Source organism: Saimiri boliviensis, chromosome 2 (genome assembly GCF_048565385.1).
Source record: "Saimiri boliviensis isolate mSaiBol1 chromosome 2, mSaiBol1.pri, whole genome shotgun sequence".
NCBI classification, from domain to species: Eukaryota; Metazoa; Chordata; class Mammalia; order Primates; family Cebidae; genus Saimiri; species Saimiri boliviensis.
Window position 1 is genome coordinate 154702878 of NC_133450.1, and position 18081 is coordinate 154720958.

General features: G+C 38.8%; 1 protein-coding gene and 1 non-coding gene across 10 annotated transcripts in view; both read left to right on the top strand.

Moving 5' to 3' along the window:
• KANK1 (KN motif and ankyrin repeat domains 1) overlaps nt 1-18081 on the top strand; it is a 240357-nt gene that overhangs the window by 49517 nt on the left and 172759 nt on the right. The window lies entirely within an intron of this gene.
• Nucleotides 2295-2401, top strand: LOC120360724 (U6 spliceosomal RNA). Its single transcript, XR_005577155.1, has one exon. It is a non-coding gene; the product is annotated as a U6 spliceosomal RNA (small nuclear RNA).

The window sequence follows — 18081 nt, forward strand, 5'->3', positions numbered from 1 at the left end:
TTTCATTACTTCATTTATCCAAAGTGAAGTTTTAAAAGCTAAAGTCCTTGTTCCATTAAGATAATTCTGTCATTTATCTAATTACTCTCCTTACTCAAATTACAGTCCTACCTCCTTTGGTGCTTTATCTCTGGCTCTTGCCCTGCTTCATGACGTTCCTGAATGATTTAAGTTTTCTTTGTTTATTTTTCCACTTTCGTGGACCAGGCCTCCAATTTAATTCTTTTAGTTGAATGAGCTTCTTTCTCCCTTGTTACAAACTCACTTAGGGCTCATTCCTTTGCCTTAGTCCCACTATGGTGTCAGTAATGACATGCAGTATGGGGACTTTGGGCTCCTTTTTGAACAAACTAACTGTAACAAGACACCTTTGAGATGATAAAAATTTGAATATGGATTGAGTGCTCAATGATAAGATATTGTTAATTTTGTTAGGTTTGTTAATGGCATGGTAATAAGTTTAAAAATAAATTTCTGGCCAAGTGTGGTGCTCATGCCTGCATTTCTAGCACTTTGGGAAGCCAAGGTGAGAGGATCACATGAGCCTGAGAGGTTGAGCCTGCAGTGAGATGACATTGTGCCACTGCACTCCAGCCTGTGCAACTGAGCAAGACCCTGTCTGAAAAGTAAAAAAAAAAAAAAAAAAAAAAACCACAAAAAACAAAACAAATTTATTCCTTAGTTATAAATGGACATTGATGTTTTTATAAGTGAAAAGATACATTGTTTTGGTTTTGCTTTAAGATTTCCAGCAAAAATAAAAACAAAAAAAGGGAATATATTAAAAAGACTGGTAAAATATTGATCATTCTGGAAGCTTACTGTTGGGTGTATTGTATTCATTATAGCATTCTCTTTTGTATATATTTGAAGTTTTTCATAATAAAAGTTTTAAAAAATTAGAACAAAAATGAATGTGGAGTTTCAGGATCCTACCAGATGTTTCTAAAGGTACTTTAAGTGACAATAGGGAAAAGTGTCCATATCATCCTGGAGTTTTAAGGCAGGGAATTTTTGGTAGGTGGCTATTGAAAAATAGCCAAACTGTTAGTCAAAAGTGTGCATGTGATCTCATGGCCACAGATAGTAATGTAGTAGACAGATCACAGAAGTAGTAATCTTTGGCTGAGGAAGAACAGGAGAAGGGAGCCCAAGAAGTCACTGAGGCCCCCACAAGAAATAAGGAAATCTGTTTTGTAAAAGGACCCGTACAGCAGGTGTGGCAGCTCATACCTTCCTAATCCCAGCACCTGTCACCAGGTGAGAGGACTGTGTGAGCCTGGAAGCTTGAGACCAGCGTGGGCAACATGGCAAAACCGTCTGTACAAAAAAATTAGCTGGGCATGGTGGCACACGCCTGTGGTCCCAGTTAGGGAGGCTGAGGTGGGAGGATTGTTTGAGCCTGGGTTGTTGAAGCTACAGTGAGCTATGATTGTGCCACCACACTCCAACCTGGTTGACAGAGTAAGATACTCATGTCTCTCAAAACAAACAAACAAACAAAAACCTATACAAACAATGATAGAAATGTCAAGGAACCCAGAGGTGAAGCGAGGATTAGTCAGATGCTGTGAGAGGTGGTGGAGAAAGCCAGTGCAGAATGAGCAGGCGCCTTTGAAAAGTCCAGAGGAAAATCTTAGAAGGGCATAAAGGAGTAGCGTAGCAAGGAAGGCTAGACCTATGACCTGGAGCTGTTGTGTTAGGTAAGTAGGATATCCAGAGATCGCAAACTGCTTACTGTAGAAAACAGAGGAAATAGAGGATAATTGAGGATACCCCACTGTTATTTGTGGCCATTATGTTCTAAAAAGTCACTATGGACATAATTAGTGAATACTGAGTCATTACTCCTAGGGGAACAATACAGTCAGATTCCTGTGAGCCTCTGGTTGTAACAATGTCAACCAATCAATACACAGCTTTGTTTTACATGTGTTTCTGTTTAAAGACACCTCCTTTAATATACATTGTTGATTCATTAACACTGACCTCATGGCCAAGAGCACTATATCTCATGCCTGAATGAAGTTTAACCAATGCATCTCTTCTCCCTAAGGCACATCATGGCCTTGTTGTGATTAAGAACATTAGACAACACTAAGGCATCATGTTTGGGGCTCATTTTAAACAGTAAAATTGCCAGCAAACCCACAAAAATGAAAAAAATAAAACCCTAAAAACTGGCCACAAAAAGGACATTTGTTTATAGTGTAAGGGCTAGAACAAAGAGTGTAGGTTGGTGGTTTGACTTCGGCTGGGTACTTGTATGTGGAGTGACTCAAATATTTTGGTGTGTGTTCACTTCAGTGGCTCATATGCTAAAATTGGAGTGATACAGAGAAGATTAGTATGGCCCCTGTGCAAGGATGACACACGAATTCATGAAGCATTCTATAATAAAAAAGGAAAAAGAATAGTTCAGTCCTCTACACGTGTGCACAAATGACCTTGAGGATTGGTCTTTGGGCTATAAATAAGTTTTGGTGAGTAGATGAATTTGGAAATGTGGAATCCAAGAATAGTAAGGATGTACTGTATTTTTTCATCTTTATTTCTTTTTTTTTTTTTTTTTTTTTTGAGACGGAGTTTCGCTCTTGTTACCCAGGCTAGAGTGCAATGGCGTGATCTCGGCTCACCGCAACCTCCGCCTCCTGGGTTCAGGCAATTCTCCTGCCTCAGCCTCCTGAGTAGCTGGGATTACAGGCACACGCCACCATGCCCAGCTAATTTTTTGTATTTTTAGTACAGATGGGGTTTCACCATGTTGACCAGGATGGTCTCGATCTCTTGACCTCGTGATCCACCCGCCTCGGCCTCCCAAAGTGCTGGGATTTACAGGCGTGAGCCACCGCGCCCGGCCCCTCATCTTTATTTCTTAATTGACAACTGTGATCTTTATTTTTAATGAGCCTTTTTGGGGAGCTTATTGATACACATTGAGTGTTTTTCCCAGAGATTTGTCACTTTCTTCTGAATTGTCTAGTGTGTTCTTTTGGTTTTATAGATTTATTCTAAACTAAAAGTTAATAGTAGTTGCTGTTTATAATTTCTTGCAGAGGTTTTTACAGAGATCATCCATTTAATGTTTTTGTGCACTGAAGTTTTTAATTGTAAAGTCAACACTGTCATTCACTTGTGATTTTCATTTTTTCCAAGCTTAAAAAATTTGAAGGTTGATAATTTTTTTATTGGAAAGGTTAAAAAAAAAAGTAAAAGTGATGGATGCCTAGGCTGAGGGTGGTGACTGAATATGTGGTACTTGAAATTGAGTTTGAGCGTCCAGGCCCAGTTTCATTGTATCTTGGGACACTTAAAAAAGCCCTGCAGAGGCAATCTGCTTGAAAATGCTGTATAAACCTTAAACCTCTGTAAACTGTCAATTATAAGTGCATAATAATTTCTGATTTGTATACTTCTGTTGATAATCTTGCAAGACAGGAGAGAGGCAAAAAACTGAAAAGACAGATATTTTTCAGAAATTAAAAACATGTAAATTTTCTGAAATAGAGAATGATAGATTTTTCTAAATGTGATTAACATTCAGGTGATTTCCTAGCAAAATCTGAGTTTTCTCAGGTTAAATACGGTTGTGGCTCTCTACCATGTACCCCAGTCTTATCTTTGTTTTTGTTTTGTTTTCTTATTTGAGACAGAGTCTTGCTCCGTCTCCCAGGCGGCTGGAGTGCTGTGGCATGATCTTAGCTCACTGCAGCCTCTGCCTCCTGGGTTCCAGCGATTCTCCTGCCTCAGCTTCCTGGCTTATCTTTGTCATGCCCCTTCACACATACTCTGTTCTACATGTACTCTTCCTTCTGCGGGCCAGTGCTTCCCTGTTTCTGGAACTTCCTTAGGCATTTTTACCTAGTGTTATAGTTATTTGTATTGTAGTTATGTGTCACCTTTCTTCTCCTAGAAGAGAAGATTCTGTCTTGATCCATGTTTTATCTTGTAGACCCTAGTTCAGTGCCTTTTCAACAGCAGATATGGAATAATCTTCTAATGGAATAAATGCAGAGAAGAAGAAGGGGTAGTTTGTGGTTACCTGGGAAAGAAGCGTGGTTAAGTCAGCGTGGGTTTCTCAAGAACAAGCCTTTCCTAAATTAACCTCATTTCATTTTTAAATCAATTGCTTATTGAAGAAAGAGTTTGGGTAACGTTGTTGTTAGGGGATATCAGAATTTTAAAACTACACGTTTCATTAAGTTTCTTAGTATTTTTTACGGGTAAGTTGGAAAAGCATGAGCTTGATTATAATAAGATAGGTGAATGTATTGCAGCTTGATTAACTGTTGACATTGTGCAATTCATTGCCTTGCCAGTACTATTCTGACTTTTCTGTCAAGGAACTATTAAGGAAGAGGAAGGTTTATACTTTATTTTGAAGGGTGTAGAGGGTTGAGGGTGCAGTTGTTAAAGGTTGGATTGTGGGCAGAGTTTCGGGAGACTAAAGAAGCACAGCCAGGACAAAATGTCTTTGAAGTCTTGTTTTTGCATAAAGATACATTCAGTTTGTATTTTTAACATACCCATGTTTGTTTTAGATAAAAGTATTTTAAATTATCACCAAATAAAATGTTTGAGTAGCCCTTTCCAAATGTCATGGTATCCTAGTTTGAGAAGCATGGTCTTTGATCAGCAAGGGCAGATCGAATTTGTGTCTGTCCCATTGTTGGGAGGGAAGCTGACCAACTGGATGTCAGGAACCAGGATAGAAAAGACTGCAAAAAGTAGAAGGCAATCAACATGAATAAATATACAATTAAACTCTACTGAATGCAACTTCCTAGAGTCAGGGGGAAAAGTTGCATGTTTATAGAATGGGAGGCCTGGATCAGTAGCAGCTCTTGTTAAAAAGATTTAAGGTTGCAGCCAACCATTTGATATGGGTGGCCCTCTCTGGCAGCATTAATGGCACAGTATTCAGAATTAAGGAGATAATCATCCCGTTGTTTTCTGACTTCATTAGGCTGCCTCTAAGGGCTTGTTTTCAAACAAGTTCTACATTTTAACAGGGCAAGCCAGGGAAGTAAATGGACTAGAAACTATGCCCTACCAGGAACAGTTGAAAGGCTATCGGGTAGAAAGGAGAGCAAAGTTAATTCTCAACTTCAGCAGACAGGATTGGAACTTTTGGGTAGATGTAAGAAGAACATATTTTTCTATTTGAATAAATTAAGATTTTTGCTTTGTAAACACACATAAAATCGATATATATACGATTTAGTATTCATTTTCTTCACTTGATAGAACATGTATATCTTTATGTTAATATTTATGTTTATATGATCATTTTTAATGGCTACATAGCATTTCTCTGTATGAAAGCACTCTTATTTATTAAAACGATCCCTGATAGTTACTTTGGTTATTTCCAATTTCTTAATAGAAACAACAACACTGCAGTGAAGATAACTGAAATGCCCTCATCACTATGAATTTGCTGAGTTGTTTCCTTAGGACAGCTATTCCAGCAGTGGAATAGCTGAGTCAACATTAGTACTATTTATTTATTTTTGACTTCGAATGCTGATTGCCAGACTGCCTGTTACCAGTAATATGAACTGCATGTGTTAAGTCAGATTACCCCAAATTGCAGATGCTGTAATAGGGATTTTGGCAGTGGGTTGAATGTTGCACAGTGATCTACGGTTCCTTAAAAAATGTCACAAAAGTTTTAATATATGACCATGTCACTATTTCATCTACAGCTTTCACATTTCAGTCTTACCATTTAAGCCACACTGTTATAGAAAACTAATTGTTAAGAGTCTGTAATCAGGGAAATACTTGGAAAGTTTTCTGTATTCAGAAAGCACTATAGAAACTGAGCAAGGAAGAGAGGCACATGGCAGGCTACAGTGCGATACTGTTAGGTTGCATGTGTGACAGAAATAGTCAAGGCATCGTTCAGCAGAGTAACCATTTTATAACATAGGTAAATTGGGATTTTCTCAACTAAGTAAATTGAATTTTCTACACACTGCCAGAGCTAGGTAACAACTGCTTCTGGGGAGGATGGGAAGACAGCTGCTCTAGATCATGTTCCCAATAAAGAGCTCAGAGTGTTTTTTGCACGTTTTATCCTCATGACCTAAAACTTAGCTGCAGTGAGATGGTGTAGTGCACTGAGATTATCAGCAAAGGAGATTCCAGCATCAGTAAGCCACTGGGCCTCTCCGAGCTGTAGTTTCTTAACCTGTGTATGAGGTGAGTTACCAGTACAACTCAGAGCTACAGTGAGGATTTCATGAGTCAGTACATCGGATAGTACTTTATAATCTGTAAAATGCTTTACAAAAATTAGTTGTCAACATCAGCTAGTGGACCTTTCCAACTTAAAGCTTTCTAATGTATGAAGAGCTAGCAAACTTCATCAAGACAGAAGTTGGGTCTGATTTTGCTCGATTTTGTCATACTGTTTGGCTCATAGTGATAATTCACTAAATAAGTATTTGTTGAATGGAAAAAATATGGAATATAGGCAGAACTGGCATAAAACGTTGAAATCAGTATTTCATTGTTTTAACACATTAGAGAGACACCCTTGAAAACGTGTGCTTCTCGTCTTTGTGGAGTAAGTACTGCTATTCATATATTACAAGTGGGGAAACAGATCTGTTGATTCTCAAATCCCTCTCACAGCCAGATTCTGCATTTTTCAGGTGATTTCTAATTACATGAAAGAGATTAGATCGAGTACCATCTTTTGGTTATTTAAGAGGAAAGATGGACCAAGCCTGTGTTCTGTAGCTCTATTGTGTAAAATCACTTAAAGCAAATGAATGAAATATTTTGTCAGACTTTATTTTTACTGACACTTAATAGAAAATATTTTATGTGTAGCCCTCCCCACAGTCTCTGTTGCCGTGCAGCTAATGCTGCTATCCCTGATATGGCAACTTTGTCTGTTTTTCTGTTCTTTGTGCATTGTGTTTGGTCTTAAACTGTGAATATTCTATTAACTGAGAACTCTGAACAGCCATTGTGTGACTGGAGTGATAGTCTGTGTCAGTTCTATGCATTGTACTTGAAAATAAACATGCTGTTTTATTTCTGGTGGGACTTCTCTCATTGCCATTAATAGTATGTTGTTACTGAAAACATAAGGCTATTAATAAACCTCGTAAGTACTTTGCATTGTTGAAACAAATAATCCTTCAGTTTAGGATCACATGATTTCATAGGTAGGTATGTGTGTATCTGTATTTTCAAACAAGTGGTAGACCCATTGGTTTCTTATCCTTGTGGTGTTAGGTCAGAAGTGTCACTGAAATTGAGTCCAGAATTGTCGTTATGTGTGCTATCCTAGGGAGAGATTTCTTTTCTTTTTTTTTTTTTTTTAATCAGAATCTCAAATTGCTGTAGGGTTCAGAAATGTTTGAAGTCCAATGACCCAGCAAATTCATTTCAGCCCTGGTAGCTTATTTGATCTGTGTTTACTGTGTCACTAGAAAGTGATATAGAATACCTAGACTAGCACAGGGCACACATAAGTGCTAAACAAATATTTGTTGGAAACCCAATAAAAATTACAGGTGCTTTTTACTTTCTTCTCTGTAGTACATACTGCCTGCGAACCTCTAGAATACAGGACCTTTGTCTTACTCAGTCCTTAGCAGCTGCGTAACTTCTCACATCTGACTCCCAGTGTCATAGAATGTACACTTTCTCTAGCAAAGTAGAAGTTTTAAAACTTTTTTTTTGTCAGACACCCTCATACATACCAAAAAATCTGAATATGTACTTATAGTAAAGACACTTAGTTATAAATTATATGTGTATATATCTCTATTGAAGATACGTGTTCAGATTATTTTATGCTAATATGAAACATACTTAGTTGCAATGTTAAGAGATGAAAAGTAATGCTTTAGCATGTATTGATAACCATGATGGCTTCATATTAATATTAAATTATTAATGTAATTACTTCTGCCCATGCCTACTTTTGGTGTTCTCATAATCTGAGCATGCACCCAGCTCTGGCTCTTTGCAGCCCCTCTTCCACCTCCTAACACTCTTTCAGAAGATGCCTTTACTGCCAACTGCATATTCTCTGTGCTTCTCAATTCATATTCCTGAGAGTCTGTATCTCATTGACTCAGTTTACCTTATCATTCCAGGTCAACTCATGTGAGTCTCATTGATAAACGTTGATACACAGTGTTCTCTTAATGATATGGTCATAAGCATTTTAACATGCGTTATCTTATCTATAATGCATGGTAAAAATCAACCTCTCAAATTTTTTTACACCAAGGCCACAAGAGTTCAAATGTTGATATATTTCTTTCCATTTATTTTTTATTTTTGTTTAAAATCTTCATATTCAGTTTTCAACCTAACTTCACAAAGTAAGCATTTCCTTATCTCAGTAAAATCTTCATAAACATGTTTAAGATGTGTATAATTTAATAATTACTGTTTCTGATTTTTTTTGTTTTATAATAATGAGGCAGTAAATGTAATTATGTCTAAGTCTGTGGGTTTTGTTTTTTCTCTCCCCTAGAGGGAGAGATTTGCTCTGTGGCCCAGGCCAGAGTGTAGTGGCACAATCGTAGCTCTATTGCCCAGGCTGGAGTGCAGTGGTGCAATCATGGCATGCTTTAACCTCAGACTCCTTGGCTCAAGCTATGATCCTGCCTCAGCCTGCTGAATAGTTAGGACTACAGGAGTGCATCACCATGCCTGCCTAATTTGAAAAAGTTTTTTTTTGTGGAGTCAAGATCTCAATATGTTTCCCAGGCTGATCTCAAATTCCTAGCCTCCCACTTTAACCTCCCAAAATGCTGGGATTACAGGTGTAAGCCACCATGCCAGGCCAATGTTGATTTTTTAAAAACACTATTTCCTTAGTATATGTATTATTTGAAGCAAAATTACAGGGTCAGAAGTCACATTTTAAAAGATCGTGACCACTTGAAGAACCTTTAATACGTTTTGCCAAATCAATTTCTTTTAAAAATGGAATCAATCTCCACACTCATCAGGATATGTGTAAGTGCCTAGCTCATGTAGACAGAGCTCCTGAGAGGGATGGATAGCTCTGGTGCTCTTCTACCCAGCTATAGAGGTTCATCTATGGACCAGCCCCACTGTGGGGTATTGGGAGGCTGTATCTTCTCAGTATCTGTCTGACACACTACTGTATCCAGCTGCCTGACCCAGTCCTGCTCTCCTCCCTTTTGCTCTCCTGTCTCCCCTCTGTTTTACCGACTTTGTTTCAGAAAACGTAGCTTCCTGTCTCTGTATGTTTATTAGTCTCTTATTTATGTTCTCTCAGTACGTTATAGTGCTTGCTAAGGTTTGAATGTCCCATCTGAATCTCATGTTGAAGCTTAATCCCCAGTGTGGCAGTATTGAGAGGTGGGGCCTTTAAGAGGTGACTCTGCCCTCATGAATGGATTAATCCATTCATGGATTAATGGATTAATGGGTTATCATGGGAGTAGAACTGATGGCTTTTAAGAAGAGGAAGGGACCTGAGCTAGTATGCTCGGCCACCTCACCATGTGATTCCCTATGTTGCCTCGGGACTCTGCCAGGTCCCCACCAACAAGAGAGACCTCACCAGATGCAGCCCTAGACTTTGGACTTCTCAGCCTTCGTACCTGTAAGAAATAAATGCGTTTTCTCTATAAATTACCCAGTTTCAGGTATTCTGTTGTAAGCAACAGAAAATTGACTGAGACAATACATTTATTCTAATTGTGTTCATTTTTCTTTCATGTAGACTTAAAAGACATTTACTTCTCTGGTTGGCTTTTCAAGAAAGCTTTTGGATTTATCACTTCTATTTTTTCTGTTGCTTAAAGCATTGATTATTAGTGAAATATTTCGTAGTCATTTTTCAAACATATTGGGTGTTTTTCTCCTCATTTTGATGTGTAGTTCACTTACTTGAGTTATTTAGGGCTTACCTTTTTCTTTGTTCTCACCGTCACCAGATTCCCTAACATTTGACGTGTTGTAGGGTTTCTGTTTTCATTGATTCTGTACCTTCCCCACCCCGGGCTTTTTCATTATTTTCAAAGTGTCTTATATTAGGATTTATGTTCTTTTAAACAATTATTTAGGAGAATATAATTTTTTTTTCCTCCATGTATTGGGTTGTTTGTTTAAATGTCTGTTATTTCTGTGATGGCTTTGTTTTAATCTGTGCTTTGAGTGTGGTCTGTCATTGCTACCTTACAGGATGTATTATTCTTAGGCCTGGTATGATTGTATGTGTCCATTTGGTGAAAAATGTTTTTGTGGGGATGATGTAGACTTAAAATTTTAAATCCCCAGCTGTATTTTCATTATAATGAAAATTTGATGTCCTTAGCATGCCCTGAATATAGTCTTGACTTACTTTTTTAGCGTAGTTAACAGTGTTGAGATAAGAGAGACTTGCTGTCAGTTGCACTGATGGCTGCACTGTTGTTCAGTGGGCCCAGCTGGGTATACAGCTTGCCATATAAATAGAAATCTAGACACAGGTCCCTACAAGCCTAATCTGTGACCTAGACCCTGTCTCTGAAGTGCTCTTACCAGAAAGTTAATCTGTGAGAGGACCCTTCATCAACATAAAAGGCAGAAATAATTTTCTAAATGCTGTTGATAAAATGTGGGTACATGCTGCATTCTATTTATTATGGAAACTGAGCATTGGAGACTTTATTTTCCTTTTTAACACCACTTGCCTCCAGTAATTTACACTAATTGTCGTATATACCAAGCCTTTGAAAATGTGTACTTTTTGTAAGTTTTTAGGAAATATACATGCTAATTAGATAGTGACTAAATTATGTTATTTTTCATGTGAATTTAGTAAACTCATTTAAGATCCCTTGGCTTAGTTTTTCATAAGACTTTCTAAACATGCTTAATCTCTGCATACTATTTTAAATAATAATGTAAGTTTTTGACTTTTTGCTGTTACAATGGGCACTGAATATATTTGTGCTGAAAATTGTGTAGGATTTTTTTTTTTTGAACATTATTTTCTTACTGTATGTTATTAGAGGTGAAATGTTTGGGTCAGGAGTTACAAACATATATTTTAAAAAAAACTCATCACCCTAAAGACCCTTGGTACATTTTGTCAAATTGATGTCTTATAAAAATGGGATCAATTTGCACCTCCGTTGAGGTATGAGAGAGTGCCTATCTCTCTGGGGACCTAGCCCCTTGATAGTTCCAGCACTCCATCCAAAACCAGCTCCACTGTGGGGTGTTGTGTGTGACAAGGTGGTGTCATGTGTCTTCTCTACAAGAAAAGGCATTGTTACCAAGGCAAACACAGATACTTGATACAGTTATGTATAAACCAGAGGAAGCCTTTTCCAGAGAGATTGTTGACAATTGCTGGAGGTTATGATAATGCAGAAGTTACAGAGTGTTCCTTTGGCAACACGTGTTAATGGATTTGTTCCAATGTTAGAGCCCTTTTTAATGAAAATTCTGAACACCTACCCTGGAAAAATAATAAAATAAAAAGCCTTAGTCAGGAATGTATTGCTCGTTAAGATTTAGCCAAGGAGGTCACATGTTATTTAATAAGGTAGATTGCTTTTTTCTCTTAGGCAAGGAAATACCTATGCTTCACTTCTAAATAATAAAAAAAAAAATCTTTTTAAAAAAAGAGCACATTTTAAAAAAAGAAGAACATGACTAAGATAACTGTCTTCTTCCTAGGCACTTTTAAATCTCATAGAAATTTACATTTATAGACATAACAATTTGGCTTTTTTGAATGAATGCCAGAAATACAGTTGGAGTATAGAGTCTCAGCTGAGAAATTTAGACAGGTGGACCAAGGTATGCTCCTTTATCAGAAAAGTGAAAGGCAATTCATTTTGTTTAAAAGACAGCACATAGATAATTCAGAGAGAAAAATATAGGTTTATAGGAAAATGCTTACGTATTTGGTAAGTACTGCAAGTTTGTACTTTAGCTTCATGTCTCCTGAATGAAGTCCCAAGTTCAAGTGATATTCTTCCCAGGTTACTTGTGGGTCTAGGTGCAAAACAACTTGGAACATTGTAGTTGGGTATCATTTTCTGCTGTCCAGCACTGGAGGTTGCTGGGAGGAAATGCTTATTTTCCTTTTTTAGGGCATTTCAGTTTAAAACAAATTAAAAACGTAAAGTCAGTGTTTTCCTTCCGCTAATAAATCTCTAGCTTATGTAATAAACAGTAATGAGAAATACACCTTTTTTTTTTTTTTTTTAAACAAAAAAACAAAAAAACAGAGTCTTGCTCTTTTCCCAGGCTTGAGTGCAGTGGCGAAATTGTAGCTCACTACAGCCTTAAACTCCTGGGCTCAAGGCATCCTCATGCCTCGGCCTCCTGAGTAGCTAGGACTACTTGCTTGTGCTACCACACCTGGCTATTTAAAAAATTTTTTTAGTAGAGACAAGGTCTCAAAATGTTGCCCAGGCTGATCTTGAATTCCTGGCCTCAAGCAATCCTTCTGCGTGGCCCCCCAAGGCACTGGAATTACAACCATGAGCCACCATGTGCAGCCCAACTTATGCTTTTTTGAAGGACGTGTGTGATGCAGATATTTCTAATGTCAATACATTCTTTGCATCAGAACATGTTTTAACTTGTGACATAACTCATGAGTTAGCTCGCTGTTTCTGGCAGAACAGCCTTTCCGCATTTCCATCTTTATATTAAAAACTTTTGAAATAAAATTTCTTTTTGGGCTAGAAAAAGGTAAGATTGGATCAAGTGATAGATCCCTTTAGGACTTGCCTTTTCATACTTTGCAGTCTCCTTAAGTATTATCACAATGTATGTCCCAATACAATAAAGTTGAAGTTTAACCAAAAGTTCTCTTTTCTTCTGGCGTGCATTGTGAGAGTAATATTTGAGCTGCTGTAAATTGTGATTACTGGCAGATGTGGAAGAGAGTCTGACTTTGAGTATGGATGATGCTGATATAGAGTTGCTGTAATCAGTCAAGTGCTACATGAGTTAATGTCATTACCAAAGGACAGTTTTTTAAAAAAGTGAATAAAGAATAACTTATAAATGTGGAGGACCTAGAGGAATAAATTAAAGTTGTTGCCTTACCGGTCACCAAAGTTACCTAATAAATGATGATTTTTTTTTTTTAAGCCAGAAGTAATTTAAGCCATTATCAGTGAGAAAAGTGGTAAGGATAGCAGGGATTAAATACATTGCAGGCATTTTATTTTTATTTTAAAGAAAATTTTTAAATGGTTGACAGAGTTTTTTTCTAGCTCAACACTCCCATTCCCACCCTCATCCATTGATTGATGATTGTTTGCTTTAAAAATCCTGAGTGAAAAGACAGGAATTATTCGATTGTGGTGAGGGTGATTGATGCCAGAAGGTCAATTTTCCTACATTTACAAGATTCATACACACTTTGAAAAGGTTTTCTGTTAGATTGACTATAGATGAACAGTGCACTTTTTGTTTTGTAATTGCATTTAGCTTTAATTAGAGGTTCAGAGCAGAAAGCTGAGAGTTGCTTGGAGGAGCCAAGCAGGAGATTAATGGGCTGTGCCCATCCACCGCAGCTCTCTGCTTCCAAGACCTTTGCCAGGGTAACCTGGATTTGTCTTTGTAGTGGAAGGAGCTTTGTCCTGTAGAAGTAGAAATCACTGATGTATCACTAGCATCATGTGGCCTTTGTTCTCTGGCTGGACATGTTTGAAAGGCCCAGCTCACACCCAGTCCTCACATAGGAAAGGGGGCTAAAGCTCTGCACCTGTAACATTCCATAAAGGCTAAGGAGCATGAGGGTGGTGAGTGGGCAGGGCACCAGTGGTCTTTACTGAAATACTGGAGCCTGCACTCTGTTAATGAATGAGGCTGGAGAGAACATTTCCTTGGCATATTTTACTGCATGACCCAGTGGACTGGGGTGCTCTGGGAAAACGAGCCTCACTTCCTCCTCTTCCTCCTTAGGTTGAAATATGTCATTTATATGATTGTTAATATTGAAATGAGCAGCTATACCACTCTGTTCTCAACAGGGAGGAAGCTTTTATGTTTGTAATGATTGAAAATACTCTTTCTCAGCCAGGCGTGGTGGCTCACGCCTGCAATCCCAGCGCTTCTGGAGGCTGAAGTGGGTGGATCACCTGAGGTCAGGAGTTCAAGACCAGCCTGGCCAACCTGATGAAACCCATCTCCACTAAAAATACAAAAATTAGCCAGGCGTGGTGGCACATGCCTGTGGTCCCAGCTACTCAGGAGGTTGAGACAGGAGAATCACTTGAACCTGAGATGCTTAGGTTGCAGTGAGCCGAGATCATACCACTGCACTCCAGTGTAGGCAATGGAGTAAGACTCCATCTCAAAAAAAAAAAAAGTTTTTTTTTCTCTTTTTCAGTGTATATATATTTTAAGTTGAAACCTGTATTTGCCCTGTTTTTATGCCCACAGTGGAACTTGAAGTCGTTTTATATCAAAAGCATTTTCTCAGAGTATTCTGAATTTTGAGAAGGCTAAGATTGGCTAGGCTTTATGTTTAAAAAACAAAAGCAGAAAAAGCTTCTGGGCTTCTCTCATCTTCCTTAACAAATGAGGGGTGTAGGGTACTTGTCTTAATGTCCTGACTTATTTCAATTAAAGCAGTGAACAATATTCTAAAAGACAAGGCAGCAGCTGATACTTGGTATTGTCCTTAAAACTGCATAGTAATAACCTTCAGTGAGATTTATTATAATATGGAAGTAAGCTCCATTTACATCTGTAAAGTTAAAGCACAGAGAAAGATAGTACAGTATTTGCCTGAGGTCAGTCACACAGTTGGTGACAAATGCCACCATTCTTAGTATTTTATATGAGACTTCTGTTTTATATAATAGATTACAGAGGCCAGGCACAGTGGCTCATTCCTATAATCCCAGCCCTTTGGGAGGCTGAGGTGGGAGGATCACTTGAGCCCAGGAGTTTGAGACCAGCTTGCAGCTTGAGCAACATAGCAAGACCTTCTAGCTCCAGGAAAAAAAAAAAAAAGCCAGGAATGATAATGCACACCTGTGGTTCCAGCTACTCAGGAGACTGAGGTGGGAGGATCACTTGACCCTGGGAGGTTGAGGCTGCAGTGAGCCATGATCATGTCTCTGCATTCCAGCCTGGGCAACAGAGCAAGATCCTGTTTCAAAAAAAAAAAAAAAATTAATTACAGAGGTAGTGTTCTAGTTAATAGCAGGGACAGAATGGCTTAAACAATAAGCTTGGCTGGACGCAGCGGCTCATGCCTGTTATCCTGGCACTTTGAGAGGCCAAGGTGCGCCAATCACTTGGAAGTCAGGAGTTCAAGACCAGCCTGGCCAACATGGTGAAACCCTGCCTCTGTTAAAGATACAAAAATTAGTTGTGATGGCACCTTTAATCCCAGCTACTTGACAGGCTACGGCAGGAAGATCACTTTAACCTGGTAGGTGGAGGTTGCAGTGAGCCAAGACCGTGCCTCTGTAGTCCACCCTGGGTAACAGAGTGTGACTACATCTCAAAATAAAAACAGTAAGCATAATGAGTGATTCCCAAAGTATGGTCCATGGACCAGCATCATTCACATCATCTGGGAACTTAATAGAAATTTTAATTCTTTGGCCCTAACAGACCTACTACTCACTCTGGAAGTGTGAGTCTAGGAATCTGTGTTTTTAAAAAGCCCTCTACATACTTCTGATGCATGATAAAGTTTGAGTACCACTAGCTTCGTACCATCTTTTTATAATTTTATCAGTTTAAATGCTTAGGGCTGCTGAGATAACATACTCCCTTGGGGCCTGTGTTTATACAAGGTAAGAAGCAGCCAGCAGCCTCCTCGAAAGCACAGCATAGACAACTTTACTGGGCATCCTTTTTAATATACAGATAGGTAAGAAAGCAGAAGATGAACCAATATTTGAGCTGCCTGTGTTCTGCCAGGCACTGTGTCTGTTTTTCCTACAGGTGTCCTGCATTTAGCCCTCATAACAATCACGTGCTTGCCATAGTGTGCTCCTTGTATATTTTGGGTACTTCATCATTTTCTAGTTGTAATCTCAGTCTTGAGAGCAGACTCAGACATTTGCTTGCTTCTTCTGCTGGCAATCACAGACACTTGACATTGTTTCATTTGAGGAACTCTGCATTTCTTTGTGGCACATACAGTTTGTGTTGGAGATGCATAAAGCTTCATCCTGTACTTGGTGCTTCTTCTGGAATAGTAATTTTACTTCAGGTTTGTGGGAGAGGAGGAGGAGAGACCTTGTCTTTTTTGCGAACCATGACATTCCTGTACGTACCATGTAACTGATGCATGGTAAATAACTGTTAAATAGATTTCCATATGATTAACGGAAAGCTTGTATCATCTTTCAGAGACCTTGCACTCACCCTTCAAACTATTGTTTAAGGCAGTGATTCTGAAAATGTCTCTTGACCAGAAACAGCATTACCTGGAAGCTTGGTAGAAGTGCACATTCTCAGGTTCCACTCCAAACATCTTTGGAACAGAAGTTCTGAGAGTGGGACCCAGGAATCTGTGGGGTTTTTTTTTGTTTTTGTTTTTTTGAGATGGAGTCTCGCTGTGTTGCCCAGGCTGGAGTGCAGTGGCGCGATCTCAGCTCACTGCAACCTCTGCCTCCTGGGTTCAAGCAGTTCTCTGCCTCAGCCTTCTGAGTAGCTGGGACTACAGGCATGCACATCACACCTAGCTAATTTCTGTATTTTTAGTAGAGACAGGGTTTCACCGTGTTAGCCAGGCTCCTCTTGAACTCCTGACCTCGTGATCAACCCACCTCGGCTTTCCAAAGTGTTAGGATTACAGGCGTGAGCCAGTGCACCTAGCTGGAATCTGTGTTTTAACAAGTCCTGCAGATGATTTTGATATATGCCAACATTTGAGAACCACTGGCTTTACGCACAAGAAGTAAAATTTTTAAATTGTACTTTTTATTATAATTTTCTGGGAAAGTAAAGGTGTTTCACTTGTAACCTTTGGGGATAATAGTACCCTGAAGTTCACAATGGCATCCTGCAAAGCCCCAAAGAATGTTAGTTGCTGATCATTACCTCATTAACTGTGCACACATCATTCCCTCACTCAGAGCTCAGCTAGAAGGCCTCCTTCCCACCATATACCCAGGTCACCCCTAAATGTGGTCACGTTCTCCACAAGAACTGAGAGGAGAGACACCAGAGGATATGGAAATGGCCATACTGGGGCTTGTGGTTTAAAGGGCAGAACTGAGCCAAATGAGGACCCCTCAGAAAATTGCTTTCTCATTGGATCATCCAGAAATGTATCAGTAAAAGCGTTGACCTTTTGTTTTCTTTGCTTCAAACAAAGTAGGAAACATTCTTCTTGCTTTATGTATCTAGATAGCAAGTAAGGAAGTAGTATTTGGATTCTTGAGTCTTTTACTTTTTATCTTACCTTTAAGCTGTGTGTGTGTGTGTGTGTTTTCATAGTTCAGGAGTATATCTCAGTGTTGACTTTTAAAAATATATGTGTAAACAGCTAGATTTATGCATTGTTACAGCTTCATTGCAAGTTTTTAGGGAAAAAAGTCAAGCATGACAATTGAAAATAAAATATCCATTATTAAGTTGGACTCTTCTTTACGCTCAAGAAATTGTACTTGGATATTTATGGGAGAAATTATTCCACATCCTGCCAGTTCTGTCAGAAAACTGATACTACTCTAGATAATCGATTTCTCCTACCTCTGTATAATATTTAACTTTTATTTGAAATGTAGGCTCAAGCTATGCTAAAAATTCCATCTTGAAGATGACAAGCTCATCCATGGGAAGGGGGGAGAGGGCAGAGCACCCTCGTAACTCTAGGAATTTGACTATTATATCTTGATTTAATAAAATGTCTGCAGCTGGAAATGGGAAAAATTGACTGTATGCAGGTTTGAACACACAGACATAATGCCAGCTGAAGCATAGTATTCTACATGCAAGCCTAGAAAAATAAGGTTCAGTGAGGCACAATTTGGCAGGGAAGGCATACTGAATCTGCAGGGATGGGGGGATGGGAGGTCTAGTCCCTGGGGAGGTCTTCAGTTGAGCGCTGGTGCCCTCCAGATAGCCTTCCCTGATCCACCCACC